This window comes from Catharus ustulatus, chromosome 10 (genome assembly GCF_009819885.2).
Source record: "Catharus ustulatus isolate bCatUst1 chromosome 10, bCatUst1.pri.v2, whole genome shotgun sequence".
In the NCBI taxonomy this organism is placed as follows: domain Eukaryota; kingdom Metazoa; phylum Chordata; class Aves; order Passeriformes; family Turdidae; genus Catharus; species Catharus ustulatus.
Genome location: NC_046230.1, coordinates 3,712,444 through 3,730,222, shown reverse-complemented (window position 1 = coordinate 3,730,222; position 17,779 = coordinate 3,712,444).

The window sequence follows — 17,779 nt, the reverse complement described above, 5'->3', positions numbered from 1 at the left end:
AATATCCCATAAAAAACCCTCAAGAGTAATTTTAGCTCTCAAGGCATCCCTGGTCTCCCAGGAGCTTCCCCCCTGGTTTCAAATTCATGTTTGGACAAGTAGATCTTTGCTGAGCTTCTCTGGAACATGTGCCTTGTCTTCCACAGTTTATCAAAAACCAAATTCATTGGATCAGTGACTCCCCCAGCCATCCCTTCAGACTTTCTAAATACCAGCTATTGAGCTGTCCCTTCAGAAAAATCTTAAAATACCAGCTAGTCAACATCTGTTGCCCCAGATTGATGGAAGATATCCCAGTATAGGTGATACTTTAAAGATTTTTACATAGAGCACACACATACCTATCACATATCCAGCTTTTAATCAAACCTATTTTACCATCTTCACCTAACAAAGCTGAACGAGTTAGGAACATTTTCCCAAATGTTCTGCTGCTTGTCCTTAAATTGAACTGCATTTAGGATGTGTTCAAGATTGTGTTTTTCTCTCTTGGGGAAATCAGGCTTTATCTCTGCTGGCAGCCACCAAGGCCAGTTTGCAGCCCTGCTGACTGAATTTGGAATTTGTCTAGCTCTGAATGGAGCCACGTTGGTGGCATTTTCTGGGAAAACTCACTGCTGCTGATCTGTTCAGCTCTCTGTAAGAACACACTGCTCTGTTTTCACACACCATTCCTCTGGGGTCTTTCAAAAAAGCCTCAAAAATAAATGAGTGGCTGCTTTTGCCCTCCTGAATTTTGTGGTTATTTGTCCCAGCATCACTGACTGCTGGTTTGAAAGGTCTCACCTGAGTCCCCAGGGTCAGTACCCTGATGTCACTTCTGCAGAATCTCATCCCCAAATGCATCTAAATCACATGAAATGAGTTGGGTTTTCTCTCTCCCACCCTACTGCTGGGAAGCTGCTCAGACCTCAGCACGCTGAGTGTTGCAGATCATCATCCAGTTCTCCAGCTGAGCTTACACATAGCAACATAGCAATGCCACACTCTTTTTCCCTCCCATCAACATTTCTACAGCTTTTTTTTTTTTTTTTTTTTTAATTACTCTCTGTCACCACTCCCTTCTCATTGAATAAACCAGACAGATTCTTTTTTTAAAAGTGAACTTACAGGAGGTGGCACAATTTTCTGTTGGAAGTGACCACTCAGAATCACACTAAGGGAGCTTTTAGCAGTGTGGTACTTTAATTAAGATCTAAAGAAAAGGATTCTGAGTGTACTGCACAACGATCTCAGGAGATGTTCTGAGCTGTAGGTGGAGCACTTGCACTGCTTTGAAAATCCACAAGTGGCTGCTGACCCCTTCCTGCAATTCCCAGCAATTTTTAAACTGGGAAAGACTTTTTTCCCATGTGCTCTACTGTGGCCTTCCATGGAAAAAAAAAAAAAGAAAGAAAGAAAAAGAAAACAAACTGCTGCACTCACATTAACACAAGCAATGAGTACCAGCTCTGTGTAGTGCTGATCACTCACTGGAGCTGCTGCCATGCTGTTATAAGGCTTTTCAATTAAATTTAAATGTAGTTACCTTGGAAAGGTCTCAGTGCTTCCAGGAAAAGAAGCAGCCAAACAGATCAAATTCTGGACCTATTGTGGTTGGGTTTTTCTTTGCTTGGCTGCTTTGGTGATTGGTAGAGGATATTTTTTGCTGTTTACTAACAATAAAATAAAGTGAAACTTATTTCAGTTACCACAAACTTTCTAGTGCAAATCAGGAGCCAACACAGGGACCTTTGCACTGTGTTGAGGTTTGTTTGGCCCAGTGCCTCGTATCCAATCACAACTAGCACAAGCTCTTCCACAAGAGTGGGCAAAAAAATCTTATAAAAGGTCATTCAGAAATACCTGCATAGTTAAAAAATCATCTTCCTGCCTCCTCTTTTTATGGCAGAAGGGACTCAGCTGTAAGGCCAGAAGAAGACTGACCTTCCTACAGGAAGATCCTATTTCCAAGAGAAGCTCCTGTCTCACATCCCACTCAGAAACACTTCTGCCTGCATAACATTAACACATAAAAACTAACAGAAGATTTAAAATCCAATATGTACTCTGCAGACTTTTGTTCTGTTCACTGATAGAATCAATAAATTTGGTTTCTCTAAAGGGTGAGCACTGGATACACAGTGAGTATTGTGAATGTGTCCCCTTGCTCTGTGTCTGCAAGGCAGCCGAGAGCCGCAGTGATTGAGTCCCAAAATGACCTGGTATCATCACCAGGGTACAGAGAGCTGAAAATATCCTCTGTCTACACTTTGTAGCACTGAGTTTCCACATTTTTTGCCTGAGTTTCCGAGTCTTTCTGCTTACTTCTTTTGGACAAATCCCCTGGGGAGCAAGATGCAATCCTCTTCCCTATTGTCACAGCTCCTGCCTTGCCTCTTTTCCCTCCACCAGAGTTGATGATCTCTTGCCAGCTCATATCCAAGGAATAATAAATGTACCTGATCACTCTGTGCTGCTGATCAAAGCAAGAACTGCATTCTAAAAGCAGAAATGTGATCTGAAGACAGTCAGCCCCATCAAGCATAAACTGAATATTTTAACATCTGGAAGTTGATTTTAAAAGCTCCTCAGCAAAAGCCAGGAATTTTAGGGATGAAGGTATCAAGGAATGAGATATTAAAAAGCTCTTACTACAGGAAACCAGCCTTGCAACCACCTAAATGCTGTCCAGCTCCTTTGCTCACTCATTCATTTAGGTGATGCTGGGAAGTTTTCATGTCTGTGCAGCAGAGAACAAGAGAGAAGCTGCTCCTGGAAATCAGCAGCTGCTCACATCATCACCACAGCACTGACCAGAGACATCAGAGAAATTCATCTGCTGCCAGCAACAACACTGACCTGGAGGAAGAAATTCATTGCTTTAGACAATAACCCCTCCTACAGCAGCCACAGAAAATCAGGAGTTAAAAGAAACATTTTTTTTTACTCCCTTTTCTTACTTTCTTCATATTTGAGCCCGGTATGGAGAGGAATCTGAGCTCCAACATTTCCATGTCATGATCATCCAATTCAAACTCAGAGCCAAGCCTCCCTCTGGTTGGATCTGCAGCTCCCCAAGGTGCAGGGAGGGGACAAGGAGCCCATGCCTGGAGCACTGCAGGAATCTGCAGCTCAAAATGCTTTTCCAAGACACCAGGAGCACTCAGCCCTCTGGTGCTCACCCAGCTGTGCCCATGAACAAGAGAGGAGTGGTTTCTTTCCCAAGCTGCCTCCTAAGCTTTCCCCAGCAAGAGTTCAGAGGTGTCAGACTCACTCCAAAAAAACCAAACAAAGGCTCTGCATGCTCCCAGCTTGTGTGCCACAGGGGAACCACAGGTAAGTAATTGAAGAATTACTGAAATCAGTAGCCAGGCTACTCCAGTAATCGAAATCCAAAACACAACCAGAAGGAAGGGAAAGAATTAATTCATCATCTAATTATAAAAGCAGCACACAGCCTTCTCTAACTAATCTAGTAGCAGAAGGCAAGTGATCAAATAAAAACAAGCAGTACTGAACTATAAAGATAGAAAAACGAACCAAAGCAATCCACTATTGCTGAAATGATGGACTCATGACCTGAAAGCAGATACATTATTTATTTCTGCTATTTATGTCCTTTTTTATTCCCTTTTGGCTCTGATTTGCTGTCACTGGTGTGTTACAAGGTCATTAATAATGCATAGCAATAAATAATATATCCACAGTCACACCAACTGAATTTTGTTTGCAGCTATGGCCCTGTGAGCATGTTGAATTTATTGTCCTTGGGGCTTTTTCTGAATGGTGGCCAAGACCTGTACACACAGACTAGTTCAAACCTATAACACAACAAAATTTTGAGCTAAATTCTGGAGAAAAAGCAGGCATGGAAGTACTCAGTTGTTGGTGTCAGTATGAACTGAGGCACCAGAACTTTGGCTAGACAGTTCCATACAAAACACCTCCTCTGTCCTTCCTTTTGGATCCACAACCTGCAAGAACATTTTCAATTGCTTGAATTTTTCACAAAAATAATACACACCCACACAAACCACAAAATCCACAGACTCCCATCTCCTGCTGCACTTGAAATGGAATTTCCTGGGGCAGAAGAGGTTCCCTGGAATGCAAGAAGGGCCATTCATCCAAAGCCTTGCTCCACACAACACCCCCCAGCTTCACTGTGATGTCTGGGGGGAAAAGAACCAGCCCAAAACAGAGCCCAGAGCTCTGCTGGTGAGTGACCCATAACAGCACAGAGGGAACTCAGGACTCCTCAGCACCTTTACAGGAAAAGGTAAAGCCAATGTGGAAAAAATCTACCATTCAGGTAAAAGCAACAATTGACCATACTTATGTGTCCAGAACCAAAGGAGAAGCTCAGTATACAGTAGAGCACAAAATGGAGGTATTCCAGCTTTACAAGGTGAAATTTGGACTTTAAAATAAGCAAAAATGAAGCCCAAACCAAACAAAAAACCTACCAACCCTGCACAGTACTAATGCTTTTTACTGATGTTGGCAAAGTAGTAAAAATATAAATCAATCCATTCTGAGCATCTCCCTGTGAGTAAAGTGCAGAATGGAGTAACACAGGTACAGTCTGAGCTGCATCTGCTTCAAGCATAATCTCAGGGAGAGCTTGTCCCAGCCCCATTTCTTTCACCCATTGCATTAACTGCACACCTGGAAAGCAAATAGGTTCAGCAAGCTGGTCTGATGAGAATAAATGTTAGGGGTTTTTTTGGTTTTTTGGTGGGTTTTTTTCCAAGCATGCTGATTCTAAGGCCATATCATCACTATGTTAAAAAAAAAAAAAAAAAGAAAAGTGGGAGCACATGAATTTAAAAAGAAAAAACAAATCAACAAACAAACCAAACAAAAAAGCCTATCTTTAGTGGAAGGGCAGAGATGGGTGGTGAGATGGGACCAAGCTCATTTTTCACAGCTGCTGAAAATTACATAAAATTAGATGCAATGTAGAAGCAAACCTTTAAAGTAAAAGCAAAGAATTAACTGAAGCAATCCTGTAGTTGTTAGTGAGAATACAAATGAACTTTCTGATGTCTGATCCAAGTCACTGCATTAACAACTCATACTTCCACTGAAGCTGTAAATAAGCAGCCTAGAAAATTCCCTTCATAAGTATTCCTCTGGTGTCATGCAATGCATTCACATTCTAAGTGTTTACTTAGCAATCCCCACCCATTCTTTAAACACATTTGAATATAGTACAGCAAAGTATGATAAGTATGATCACAATCCAGAACTGCATCCACTTTCTGATAGGAAATGCACAAAGACTCCTAAGCTGTCACTGAACTCTGAGTTAATTAACAAGGAGAGAGCAAATGGGAACACCAAGCACGAGACTGCCAACAAACTTCAAACTTTACAGTTATGACACAGCTGCATCAGTGTGCAGAAATATTCATTTGGACAGCCTAAAAGCAAAGCAAAGTAACTTAACAGAAATCCAGGGTCCTGACCCTGCCTTAAGGTCAATAGAAAAACAATTTGACTGAGATAACCATTAGTTATCTGCAAGGAGCTGAGTGCTGCATCACCAGGCATCAGCTTTTCAAGCATCTCCTGAGAGCAGATCCAGAGCAGGTGTCCATTTTCTCTGTTGTAGAGTCTGCAGCAAAAACCAGAGCTCTGTCTAATCAGCAGTTTCAAGGTAATAATTTCACACCACTTGGCTGAAGCAGAACTTCACAGCTCATCAGGTAACAAGTGGAAAAATCACTTTTGTCCTAAATTAGTTTCTTTTCTCCTAGTGAAGATACCATCAACCCTCCTGTCACCAGGTATTACCAGAGGCCTGTTCAGTGTAGGGGCCATGCACAGGAAGAGATTTCATCACAGAGCTCAACTCTCACAGTGACCAGTGACCATAAATTCTCACTTTCACTCAGCAGTGCTTGCCAAGATTTGGATATACAACATGATGTGTAAAGCCTGTGCATGTATGTCCTGTCTGTGTGCAATAAATGGAGAATGTGTTCAGTTGTAACACAGCAAGCAGAAAGCCCCAGTTACCTCTGCCTGCCTGGACCTCACCCTGCAGGCACAGGGACCCCTCCCAGACCTACCTGAACCCTTCCCATCCTGATTTCTCCTGCAGTCCCACCAACAGAAAGATGCTCACATGAAATACAGTAATTTCACGAATACAAGCCGCACCAATTTGACCAAAATTTTGGTGGAAACCCAGAAGTGCGGCCAATATTCCGGGGCGGCTAATCTATTAACAAAATTCTAAAAGCTGCCAACACGGAAGTGAGAGCCCGCGGCAGCCCCAAGCCAAGCTGGAGCCCGGCCAGCCCCGGCTGAGGTGGGAAAGCCTGGCAGAGGCGGGGCCAGCAGTGCGGGGGGCGGGCGGCAGAGCCTGAGCCAGCAGGGCGGGGCAGGGGGGCGGCAGAGCCGGGTCAGTAGGGCGGGGGAGCCCGGGAGAACTGGGGCTAGCAGTGCAGGGGAGCATGGCAGAAGCAGGAAGGCCGACGGGTGGGGCTGCCTGGCAGCGGGGGAAGCCCAGCAGAATCGGGGCCAGCAGCGTGGGGGAGCCCGGCGGTGCGGGGGCCTGCAGTGCCGGCCAGGGCGAGGAAACGCGGCGGCGGTGCAGATGGGAGGGGGCGGCCGGCATGCCTGCCAGCGGCGGCAGTGGCTGGCCCGCCGGCAGGGCGAGTATGTAAACGCAGCGGCGAGGCGGTGCTGACGGGAGAGGGGGGCCAGTGAGCCCGGCGGCGGCTGCAGCACCACCCGGCCGGCCCCGTCAGCAACCATGAGCGGGCCGAGCCTGCCTGGCCCCGCCCCGAGCCAGTAAAGCCCGCTATGCCGCGATCCTGTTACTAATTGGCCAATTTGTGAAAGCTGCGCACGGATTCTCGCGACGAACGAAAGTGCGGCTAATATTCGGGGTGCGGCTTATCTATTGACAAAGACAGCAACATTGTCGAGGCACCGGGGGTGCGGCTTATAATCCGTGCGGCTTGTATTCGTGAAACCACTGTACTTCAGGCAGAGCCTGTCTGGCTTGGAGATTGGAATCTCTCTGTTAAGGCAGATGCAGGTGTCTCAGCTTGCAAAGCAGGATGTGACCTATATGTATTCTGTCACCATCTGTTAAACCAGCTGGGGCAGTGATTTTTGTCCTTTCCACAATCCATCCTTCCTCCAGGAGATACCTCCTGTTAATGGGCTTTGAGTCCCACTGCATGACTGATAAAATTCCATCATCCCATTGGGAGACGCTCCAGCCAGGGGGATGAGCCAAACATTTCTACCTAGATAAAATCTGAGATTTGGAACATCAGAGCAGCCTTTTTCCACTGGATTCCAGAGGAAAACCAGACCTTTCCACATCACCACTGGAGCTTTGGAGGAAAACTGCACCTTGTACAGGAGCACTGCTCCAACAGAACCACATCTGTCACTGCAGGAGGGTGCAGCCACCATTTAATGGGACTGCTGCCAACACCCTGCCTGACTGATGGGTGTCAGGTTGTGTTCTGACTCTGTCAGGGTTTTGTTGTTTTGTATTACTGTATTTTTTTATTTTAGTTTTCCCAGCAAAGAACTGTTATTCCTATTCCCTTATCTTTGCCTGACAGCTCTTTAATTTCAAAATTATAATAATTTGGAGGGAGAGAGTTTACATTATCTATTTCAAGAGAGACTCCTGCCTTTCTTAGCAGACACCTGTCTTTCAAACCAAGACAGCAGGTTGGGAAACCATGCAAACCTCTCTGAGCCGTAGGGATACCAGCTCCTGCAATCCCTCCTTGGCAAACAGCACAAGGAGGTGCAGCCTGGTCTGAGCACAGCTGGGTTAGCCACAGTATTCAATAAAATCATTGCACCTCTGGGATCCCTGCAACTCTCAGCAGTGATTTTGTTTCTATGTTTTTAAATTTAAATCACATTTAAAGCAACAATCTCACCCACGAAGGCGCAAATTTTAAGAAGTCCAATCCTGCAAGAGCAGTGCTGCAGCTCAGTCGGGGTAAAGCCACCCAGCAGTTCCACAGCAGCAGCTGTGCTGAGAACAAAACACCCTCCCCTGGTTATTCTGACACCACAGCCTGGTGAGAACTCCACAGACTCCAAGATTCACAGAGTCACTCACCACAAGCCTTGTGCAGTTAAAGCATGCCATATGGTGGCACACAATGATCTTGAAAAACCTGAACTATTAGCCTTCAAAAATAAAAACTGAATCCTGCTGCTCCAGACTGTTTCCATACCAAAGGCAGTAGCCAAGCAGTGGCTTTGCTTGCATTCATATCCAAAATCAGCAGAGAATATCCAGGAAAAAAGATGCACAGTAAATTCCATGAAAATTGGCTGCAATGTGAGCTTGTCTCTCTAACACTAGCACCTCTATTATCTCTTAATTTGGTGCAGGGAGTCCAAAGCCACATGTCTGGGCAGACTCCTGTGGGCATCAGCATCTGAGAGAGGTCAGGGCATTGTGGCACCAGAGAAAACCCCAGACTCCAGCTAAGAGAGGGGATTGCTAATTCCAGCCTTTTGCCACCCATCAAAGACAGGCAAATTTCTTGCAAGTGCTGCAATCTCAGTATGGGGTTTGGCTCCAGAAAAAGTGAGCGCAAGAAGCAAGTTTTCAAGCCTAGCCTGGAGTATGGAACCTCCTGGAGATCTGTGTCTGATTCAGGATCTCATCCTCAGTTCTGACCTCTCTTCCCTCCCTGCCAGGCCAGGTTCCCATGGCTCTGTGCACCTGAGTACTTCAGGTGATGCCTTAGGATTTTAGCTTTTCTATTTTTCATATATTTGTAATCCTGCAATTCTTTAGTGCATAACTCTAAACTCCACACACAGTGTGAGCTGCTGCTTTCCCATTTTGGTCAGACACAACAATTCCTCTCCAGGCCTGGCAATCAAGGACACCTCACTGCCTCAGGCCCTGAGAGATGGAAACAAAAGTGGGGGAGCAAACTTGGGGTAAATGACTTCATTAGCTGAAGCTGTAATTGGAAGATTAACCCCCAATGTGTAAATGGACCAAACTTATAAAAGTGTGAAAACCTGTGACCTGTCATCAGTTTTGGGTGTAGCCCCTGGGGTGGCTTTGTCTGTCCAAAATGTACCTGAAGACCCTTCAACAAACACAACTGCTTTTTATTCCCTTCATTTTGTCTGGCCTCAAAAAGGCATCGCAGGAGCAGTGTCACAGCTGCTCTGCAGCTCACGGATGGACACACAGCCTTCCAGACAGGTCACTTACTCCAGCTACCTTTAAACACTTTTTCCCTTCTTCCCCCCCGCTCTTTTTTCAGAGCAGAGTTGTTTCTCTGCCTCTGGGGCTGGAGGGCGGGGAGGCAGTCATGCATGCTCACATCCAGCAGCTAACTGTGCGTGATTCCCCCTGGCAGTCCTGTCAGGACTGCGGTGTTTGTATCCATGAGATGTCACTCTGGGAAAGGCTCTTACACCTGTTCCAAGCCCCTTCAGAATTCACAACCAAGAAATACTCATTACAACCCAAAAGTCTTTGCATTTCAATTCTCATTCCTGGCTGATTTTTTTCTTTCTTTGAGAGGAGCCCAAGATAAAAGTTGGCTGTGGTTTTCCATGACAGCACAAGCATGTTTCCTGAAGATTTCTGAAAAAATGAAAAAAATATTTCAGAGTTCTGCAGCAAAGTACATCACCTCTCCCTGGCCTCAGAAAACACAGAGTTTACCATGATGTCTCTCAGAGCAGCAGTCTACAAACTCCTCCTGTGGGAAATTCCCTGACCTGGAAAGGAGATTACTCCTTGGAGTTTCAACCAGAGCAGATAATTTTCCTTCACACCAGCACACTTCTGAACAGAGAAGCATGAGTAATTGTTCATCTCTCTTTTCCTTTTTAAGCATGCTGAACAGAACACTTTGAGGACTGAACACAAGCCTCTGTGTTTTCAAGTCTAGCAACAAACAGCAGGCTCTAACACTTCCTCAGGCCGTCCTGAATTACATTTGTGAGCCTTCAGCAGGAACAGCCTCACATGAAGCTGGTGGAAATGCTCTCCAACTCATTCCACTATATATTCCATTATGGCTTACCTGATCTATAGAGCAGGCAATGGAGCCATAATTATATAAGTATATATTCCACAAAACACAGGGGCACTTGCTCACTGCTGTCTATGGAGGTAGCTCCTACTCAGCTGTTTCACCTTTGAAAGCAGGAGCTGTCTAATGCTTCCTTAAACCCTGAGTCCCTTTCTCCCCCACAAGAGAGGCTTGCTCTGTTTTCAGAAAATTCACTTATTTCCCCAATTTCTGTATGAACTTTTTCCAGGAGAGTGAATTTGGACTGGAAATTCCTTCAATACTGTGTGCTGTGTCAGGTCTCAAACAGGAGAGCAGGGGGTAATTAAAAGGAGCAGGTAATTTTGACTGAAAGGAGACAAAACACAAGCTTTGAAGGGAGCAGGGAAGGAATCATTTGCAAGGAGCTGTGTTGTGATAAGAAACTCAAAATAAGGAGGTAGCTTGCAGCAGTGCTGTTGAGTACACTGGTTACTGTGCTGGACAGGCTGGCAGCTGCAAAGTTTGTGTAACAGAGCAGGTTCATGGCCAATCTCAGTTCTCCATTTGCAATTGAAAAGCAAACCAGGTCTGGCTCCCCACACCTTCTGTCAGCAGCCACAAACAATCCCTACCTGCACATGGGCTTGAATTCTCCAACAAAAACGTGGAAGCAATCTTTTTTCTGCAGCTTTACAATTAAAACTCCTGCTGCTGGGGCTGTCCCAACTTCTCATTCCATTTGATTTTGTAATGGTTTGAAAGCAAAACCAGTGAGAGACTCCAAGTCAGAAATACAATTTAATAGGAAAGCAAATAAAAACAAAATACATGCAATAGTACAAAAGGAAAACCACTGACAGAGTCAGAACACAACCTGACACCCCGCTAGTTAGGATGGTGGTAGCAGTCCAGATGAAGTGGTTTTGTTGAGGTAGTGAACCTGTAGAAAGGTCTGGTAGCTCTTATCGTCTGGAATCCAGTGGAAAAAGGCTGCCCTGATGTTCCAAATCTCAGATTTTATCTAGGTAGAAATGCTTGGCTCATACCCTGGCTGGATTATCTCCCAATGGGATGATGGAATTTTATGTCATGCACTGTGACTTAGTGGCCCATTAACAGGAGATATCCCCTGAAGGAAGGATGGGCTGTGGAAAATATAATGAACACTGCCCCACCTGGTTTAACAGATGGTGACAGAATACACATTTTTTGGGCTCATCTTTACACTGTAACCTAGGACAGATTTCTGGAGTCTTTCTTCTCCAGCTCTCCCACAGCCCTGCTGCCCTTTTGTAGCCACATCCACAGGGAGAGCTGCAGCCACAGCTCCCTCAGGCTCCCACCTTCTCCTTCCTTCCCTCTCCCCAACTCTTCCTCCTGTTCTGCAACTTGTTTCCCTCAAACTGTCCCCTGCCACATCCCACCCTCTGCCCAGCTAACAACATGCACCTTCCTTGAATTCACTCAGGTCTTCTCCTGCCTTGCAGAAAAGTAACCCAAACACACATTTTAAGAGCTGGTGCACAAGTTTTTTTCTATCAACTTACTAAAATCACACCATAACGTTTATAAAACAGACAGCTGGATTTGGGGTAATTGTCCAGCTATGCTATATCTGTTTCCTTAAATTTCAGGATTTCAAAATTATGTAAAGATACAAAATATAAACACCCACATTCTTCACCAGCCTTATAAGAGTTCCATCCTTGGGGTATTGGAAATTTTCTGCTACCTAAGGATCTGAAAAAAATCCCCAATCCAAACCAAATCCCCTTCCCCCAAATGAGAAAGCCTCCTGCCAAATTGCCAGCAGCAAAGTGAGAGGCAACATGAACTTTTTACACCATACTTGTGCTCATTCCTCAAACCCAGCTTGGTCCAGCAGTGTTAAGTCGTCTGGAGATGCAAACCAAGGAAATGTTTTGGTTGTTAAAGTGGGTCAGTGTTTTTGAGCTGCACACAGGACAGGAAGGAAGATTTCTCTGTGGAGAGTAGCTGCTACATAAAATTGATTTCCAGTTCCCTCACATATCCCACCTTTTAAAAAAGACTCCATCTATAAAACAAAAATCCCCCTCCAGTCCTACCAGAGCAAGCAGTGGACAGCCCCAGAGACAGAGCCTGGCCCTATCCAAGCAGTGCATCTGCTGATATTTGCTGTAACTTCCAATACTCCAGCTCAGCTCTCCCAACAGCATCCAAAGTCCAGAATCCTCCCCCAGATTCTCCTGTAACCTGACAGCACTGGAACCCAACCTGTCCCCTAGTGCACATACTCTTAGCATGGAGGAGTTTTTCCAAGTGGAAGCTCCCAAATGAATTATTAAGGCAACTCTGTGGTGAAGAAGAGACCCTAATACCTTCTATCTAGAGTACAAATCAGACCTCATCATTTTCTGGGTGTAATTGCCTACAAAACTCTGTAGTAGTTGAAACTCCTGAAGCTGTAGTTTCAAATCTTTACTTGTGTGAAATAAAGTATAACCCTGGAAAGTTTCTACTCAAAGAAAAAGATCCTATTTCTTCATACACCTATCAAACCTTTACCTGTAACATAAGAAATTTTTGAGGGAAGAGGCAGAACAGTCCATCTGGAGATTATAATAGATCTGACAAGAGACAGAAATTGTAGGATTAAAGATAGAACTTCACTATATTAGGAAGAATGACTAACTTGTGATTCATGCACCCTAATGGAGTTTGAGAGCTCCATCAGTGTCATCAGATCATTGTCCCCTAAAAATCATGGCTCACTGCCTGCTCTGTAGGTAAGGAAAGCATGAAAGGGTAACTGGGCATTTAAACTCAATGACAATAATGTTAAAGAAGAACTCTGTATTTTTACATGCCCCAAATAGGCCAGCTCCAAAAATACATTCAGGAAAATCTTTTGAAGTTAGTAGTATTCATTTTTGGGGTCACTAAATGTAAATGTGACAAGAGGTAGCTTTTATTTATTCTTAATGAGACAAGACTGCAGGTCCTAACAATGTTGACAGTGAGAAGCTCCTATCTTACTTTCCCATTAAAATCATGATGATGGGGGCGAGGCAAAACCAATTCTCCTTTCTCCTATCTGTGTTTCAGGGCCCTGAGGCAGGGGCTGACTCTGTTCTGGGCTTCTATGACACAACGAGGGCACATTTGATGAACCAGGATACAAATGCTACAACGCTTCAAGATAACAGGATGAATGAAAACAGCATTTATTATGTATCAAAACCCCAGACAAGGAAGGTCTTTTTGTGGGTTTTTATTTAAGAGTAAAGCTCTCTAGTGAGGGGAAACTGAAGAGAGTTCGAAAACAAATGAAAAAAACACACTGACCCCCTAGGTTTGTGTTTTAAAAACATTTCTGTGCAATTCTTTTTTACTACACACCACCACTTAACAAGATGAAGGACCTTAAATATGACAGGAAGAATAATTTGGCTCATGCTCAGCATTTAAATGGAAGCTGCCTGGATGAGTCAGACATGCCTGTGGTTATCAAGGTGGCAGAGCTCGAGACAGAGTAGGGGAGAGGCAAGATGGGCTGTTAATCAAGTTCCCATTTATTTTATCCTGGAGCATCTCCTCTGCCAGCACTTGGGTTCCATCCTACCCTTAAAAAGTGGGACCCAGTTTGGTGATTATGCTCACCCTCTCCAACACTCACCTTCCAGTTTCCCAAACATTTCAGCATCATTTCAGCCACAGAAAATTGTGCCTTAATTACTGAAAGTGTTTAAGGGAATATATGGAAGTGCAGAAAGCATCAGACAGCTTCCAGGCAAAGTTATTCCCATGAGGTGTCTGTGCTGGTAAAAAAGAAATTGAACATCAGTAGGAGAAGAAGGCTTGAGGGGAAAACGCCACAGACAACTCGAAAACAGATTTTGGAGGGTAAGAAACACTTAAGTGCTTTTAATGCACAAAAGGCTGTTCTGGAGTACCTAAGAAAGGAATGGTAGAGGCTGTAAGGAAAAACCACTTTTCACCTACACCTTCCCATCCAAGGAGAAAACTGCCTCACATCCTTTCATTGCCAGTTCCTGTGGGCTTTGGCCAGCCCAGACCTGCAGGCCAACTTTACAAAGAATGAGGAAGGATGACGAAAGAAATGGTTTCCACAAAGACGCCACAGGATAATAAATAAAAAATTTTATAAAAAATAACCCTCAACCAAAAATGTAAGACAGCTAATGAGATTCCTGACCAGAGAAAAAACAAACAAACTAACAAAGGAATATGCTGATGTGGTTTGTAATTCTAGTCCTGCCACAGATGTTACAGGCACTGTGAATTGCAAGTGCTCCACTTAATAGAGTTCTTTTCTCTTGTCAAAGTGAGTAAAATATACACAAAAGCAAGAACAGGCCTAGAGCAGAAAGGCCCTAACAAGCAATTGCTAACCAATGGCAGATGAGGAGACAGCAAAGCCTGTTGGGTTGGCATGTGCCTTCCTTTGAAAGACAGGAGAGGCTCCTGGCTCTCTTGGCAGACACCTGTCTTTCAAACCAGGACAGGAGGTGACAGCTCCCTCAGTGCTGTGAATCCTCCCCCCAGTAAGTGACACCTGCCTGTCCTTCTCCAATGCCAAAGACAGAGCAAAAAAAATCCACAACTGCCCTAGCCCCCACCCTTTACCTAATTCTGATCTCTTGGTGTCTCTGTCCCTCCAAACAAACTCCCAAAAACCAAGGAGTTCCCCCTCCCCACTGTCTCAAGCACTCACCCATCTTAGCAACTCAATGGGAAAAAATTCCAAGTAGCAAGGAAAGAAAAGGAAAGAAAACCCAACCCTCAAAGCATGCAAGCAGAAATCTTTGTTTATTGCTGCAATTGTTCCTCCCCACACTGTACCTGTGGGTGCATGGTTTGATTTTCTTGTGAAATCCTTAAGTGTAAAAACCCAGACACCATGCACACATCTCCAGAGCTTGGCTGGCAGGGCAGCAGCCATCCCTGCTGGAGGACACTGCTGTCCCCAAAAACACCCACACCACAAAGCTCAGCTTGGCCAGAGTGTTTGTCCTCTGAGGCTTGTCCCTGCCTGGTGTGCTGCCTTGGCAGAGCTGATCCTGGGGTTGTCCCTCCCTGGGGAAGGCTCGAGCCTTTCACTGCTCGTGGTTGGCACAGCAGGACAGGGACAGGCAGGCACACAGACAGCAAAAATCACCTCTGAATTACTGAGACACTGCAAAGAAACACCAGAAAGCCTGCATCTGTGCTCAGGTTAAACACTGTTTCCAAAGGTTATGGTGTCTTCTGATAAGGGCAACATGGAACAACTGGAGATGAGGCCAGGCCCATGAGGGCCAAGGCTTCAATTTTGCACTTTCCTTTGACAAGCATTTCCAGTGGAGAGAAAACAACAATATTCAGAATAAACACATGAAAGGCCACGTGGAACAGATGTGTTGAAGGGTCCCTTGGTAACATCAGCTTAGGCTGCTCCTGTCTAAAGGTTTCTCCTCCAACAGGGCCCCTGTCTGCATTCTCACCTCCGAGACAGCTGAATGTTGGTCATTTTAGCAGCTTCAGAAGGTCAGACTGTCCTCAAAACAGAACATCTCATACCCTTCATTCTTTGCCTGACTTGGCACTCCATCTTGAGCAAAACCCCAACAAGCAGCAGATCCCTGAGTCCAGAGGGTGCACACCTCTCCCAGTGTTCCAAAATCCAGGTTCTCCAGCCAGAGAGCAAAGCCCCCAGTAATTAACTCCAGCAGCAGCATGGCTTTAGCATTTCCAGGAACACAAAAGGGATGATCATTCACTAACCCAGTGAAATTTAAAAGCCTAGATGAAGTTGTGGCTAATTGGCTTCAGTTTATAAATTCTCACTTAGCATCAAAATATTTGATATTAAGGAAAGAAAAGAACACATGATGAGTTTAAACCAGTCCTGATGGGGGCTGCTGTAGTATGCAAAACATCTGAGCAGTCACCAATTTGGCTGTGAGATCTTGTTCACCAATCTTTTTCAGAAAACAATGTCTGGCACTAATAATCCAATCCCACAGAAAGGGCTCTACAGGAAAGTTATTTACCATCTCACAGAGGCTGTATGATTTATGTGTGTTGTCACTGCCTGTGCCAGGAAACTGATGGCTGATTGATTACCACATCCATCTGAGCATCAGGTATCCAGCCTGAATTAACTAGATTAGGCCATGTGGAATTTCTTTACCATTTACAGCACAACTGAGTACAACATTTGGTTTAAGTCAATAAGGAACTTTTAAATGGAATCCAGTAATAACCAAAACATGTTAAAGCCACTTGAATGAAATGCTTATTATTTATCCCTATTACTCATTCATTGCACAAACATCTGGATTCCACAGCCATAAACTGATAGAATATATTACTGGGGAAGAACAAAATAAATATATAAGTAAGATCTAGCTCATTAAACATTTGCAAAGCACTGCTACCCCTCATCCATTCCCAGCTCCTAGAGGATAGGTATTCAACTTTTCTCTCATGCTGTTAGCTGGATGTTGATTAAAAATCATCTGAGTTCTGCAGCTCCTTGTACAAAGAATCCTGACTGAGATACTGCATGCCCTCCATCTCTGGGGACAAACCTGAAGCAGGAACAGGAGTCGGCTAGAGCAAGGCAGGGACGTGAAGGCACTCAGGAGTAAAAAAAACTTATGAGAAGAGCATCACCAGACAGAGTAAAGTGAGTAAATTCATGTCAGACAAAGAATTTCAAAGTCCAAACCTCCAGTTTGTGCTACAGCATGGTCTGGCCTATGAATAGACACTTACACCTTCCAGGCTTGTAGATGTCTGCAGAATATGGACATGTATGGTTTCTTTTCCAAGCCATTTACTCCCCAGACCAATTAAAGCACACAGAGCCTTGCTAGAGAAGCTTTCCCCACTTGAACCTCTGATTGCTTTAAGAGAGACATAGCAATGATCTTTTAAATACTGCTCAATTAATGAATAATTCATTGACTGCACCCCCTTTATTTGAAGTTTATGAAATAACTGATATAGTAAAAACCAAACTGCTTCACTGTTAAGTCCACAATATATTCTTTTATGTATGATGTGCCTTGGTTCCCCCCTGCAGCAGAGGGGAGCTGATGTGCCCAAATGGGCCATGAGCTTTCCCAACTGCAGAAAGCCCATAATTTTATTTTATCTGTGTATAAGTTTATTTACATCCCTGCTGTAAGTACCGCTAAACTATTGCATCACAAAGTGTTACAAACTGCAAGGCCTGCGACTCTCCAAAAATTTATCCACTTCTGCAAAATCCACAGAAACATGCAGCCACCACAAGATACAAATTTAACTGTGCAAGGATCTACATCCCTCCTTCTGCTCTGTGAACCAAGGGAGTTGAGCATTACAAGGACTCACAGAGCAATGAGGAAAAGCTTTGGCATGACAATGTTAAAGCAGATTTGCTTTGCTTTTCCTTGTCCTCAGACAGTGGCAAGAAAGGGGTTATTAAAGAGTTAAAGTAGCTCTGTGTGAGCTTCTGAGCCAGAGAAACAAAACACAACCTCTGACAAGATCTCAGCACCACCTCCTCTGATAGAGCAGAGCTGGGATCAGCTTTTCCATTCAGGAAGAGCAGGCTGACACCTGGGGCAGCAGAACAGCCAGGGTTGTTCATTGCTGGGGGAACAGCAGGATGCACTCTCACTAACCTGAGGCAGCACATTCCCCAGAGGCAGCTCTGGATAGTGCAAAATCACCAGAGGACAGAAACAGGAACAAGAATAAAGGAACTGAATAGTCATCAGTGTAACCAAGAAAAAAAC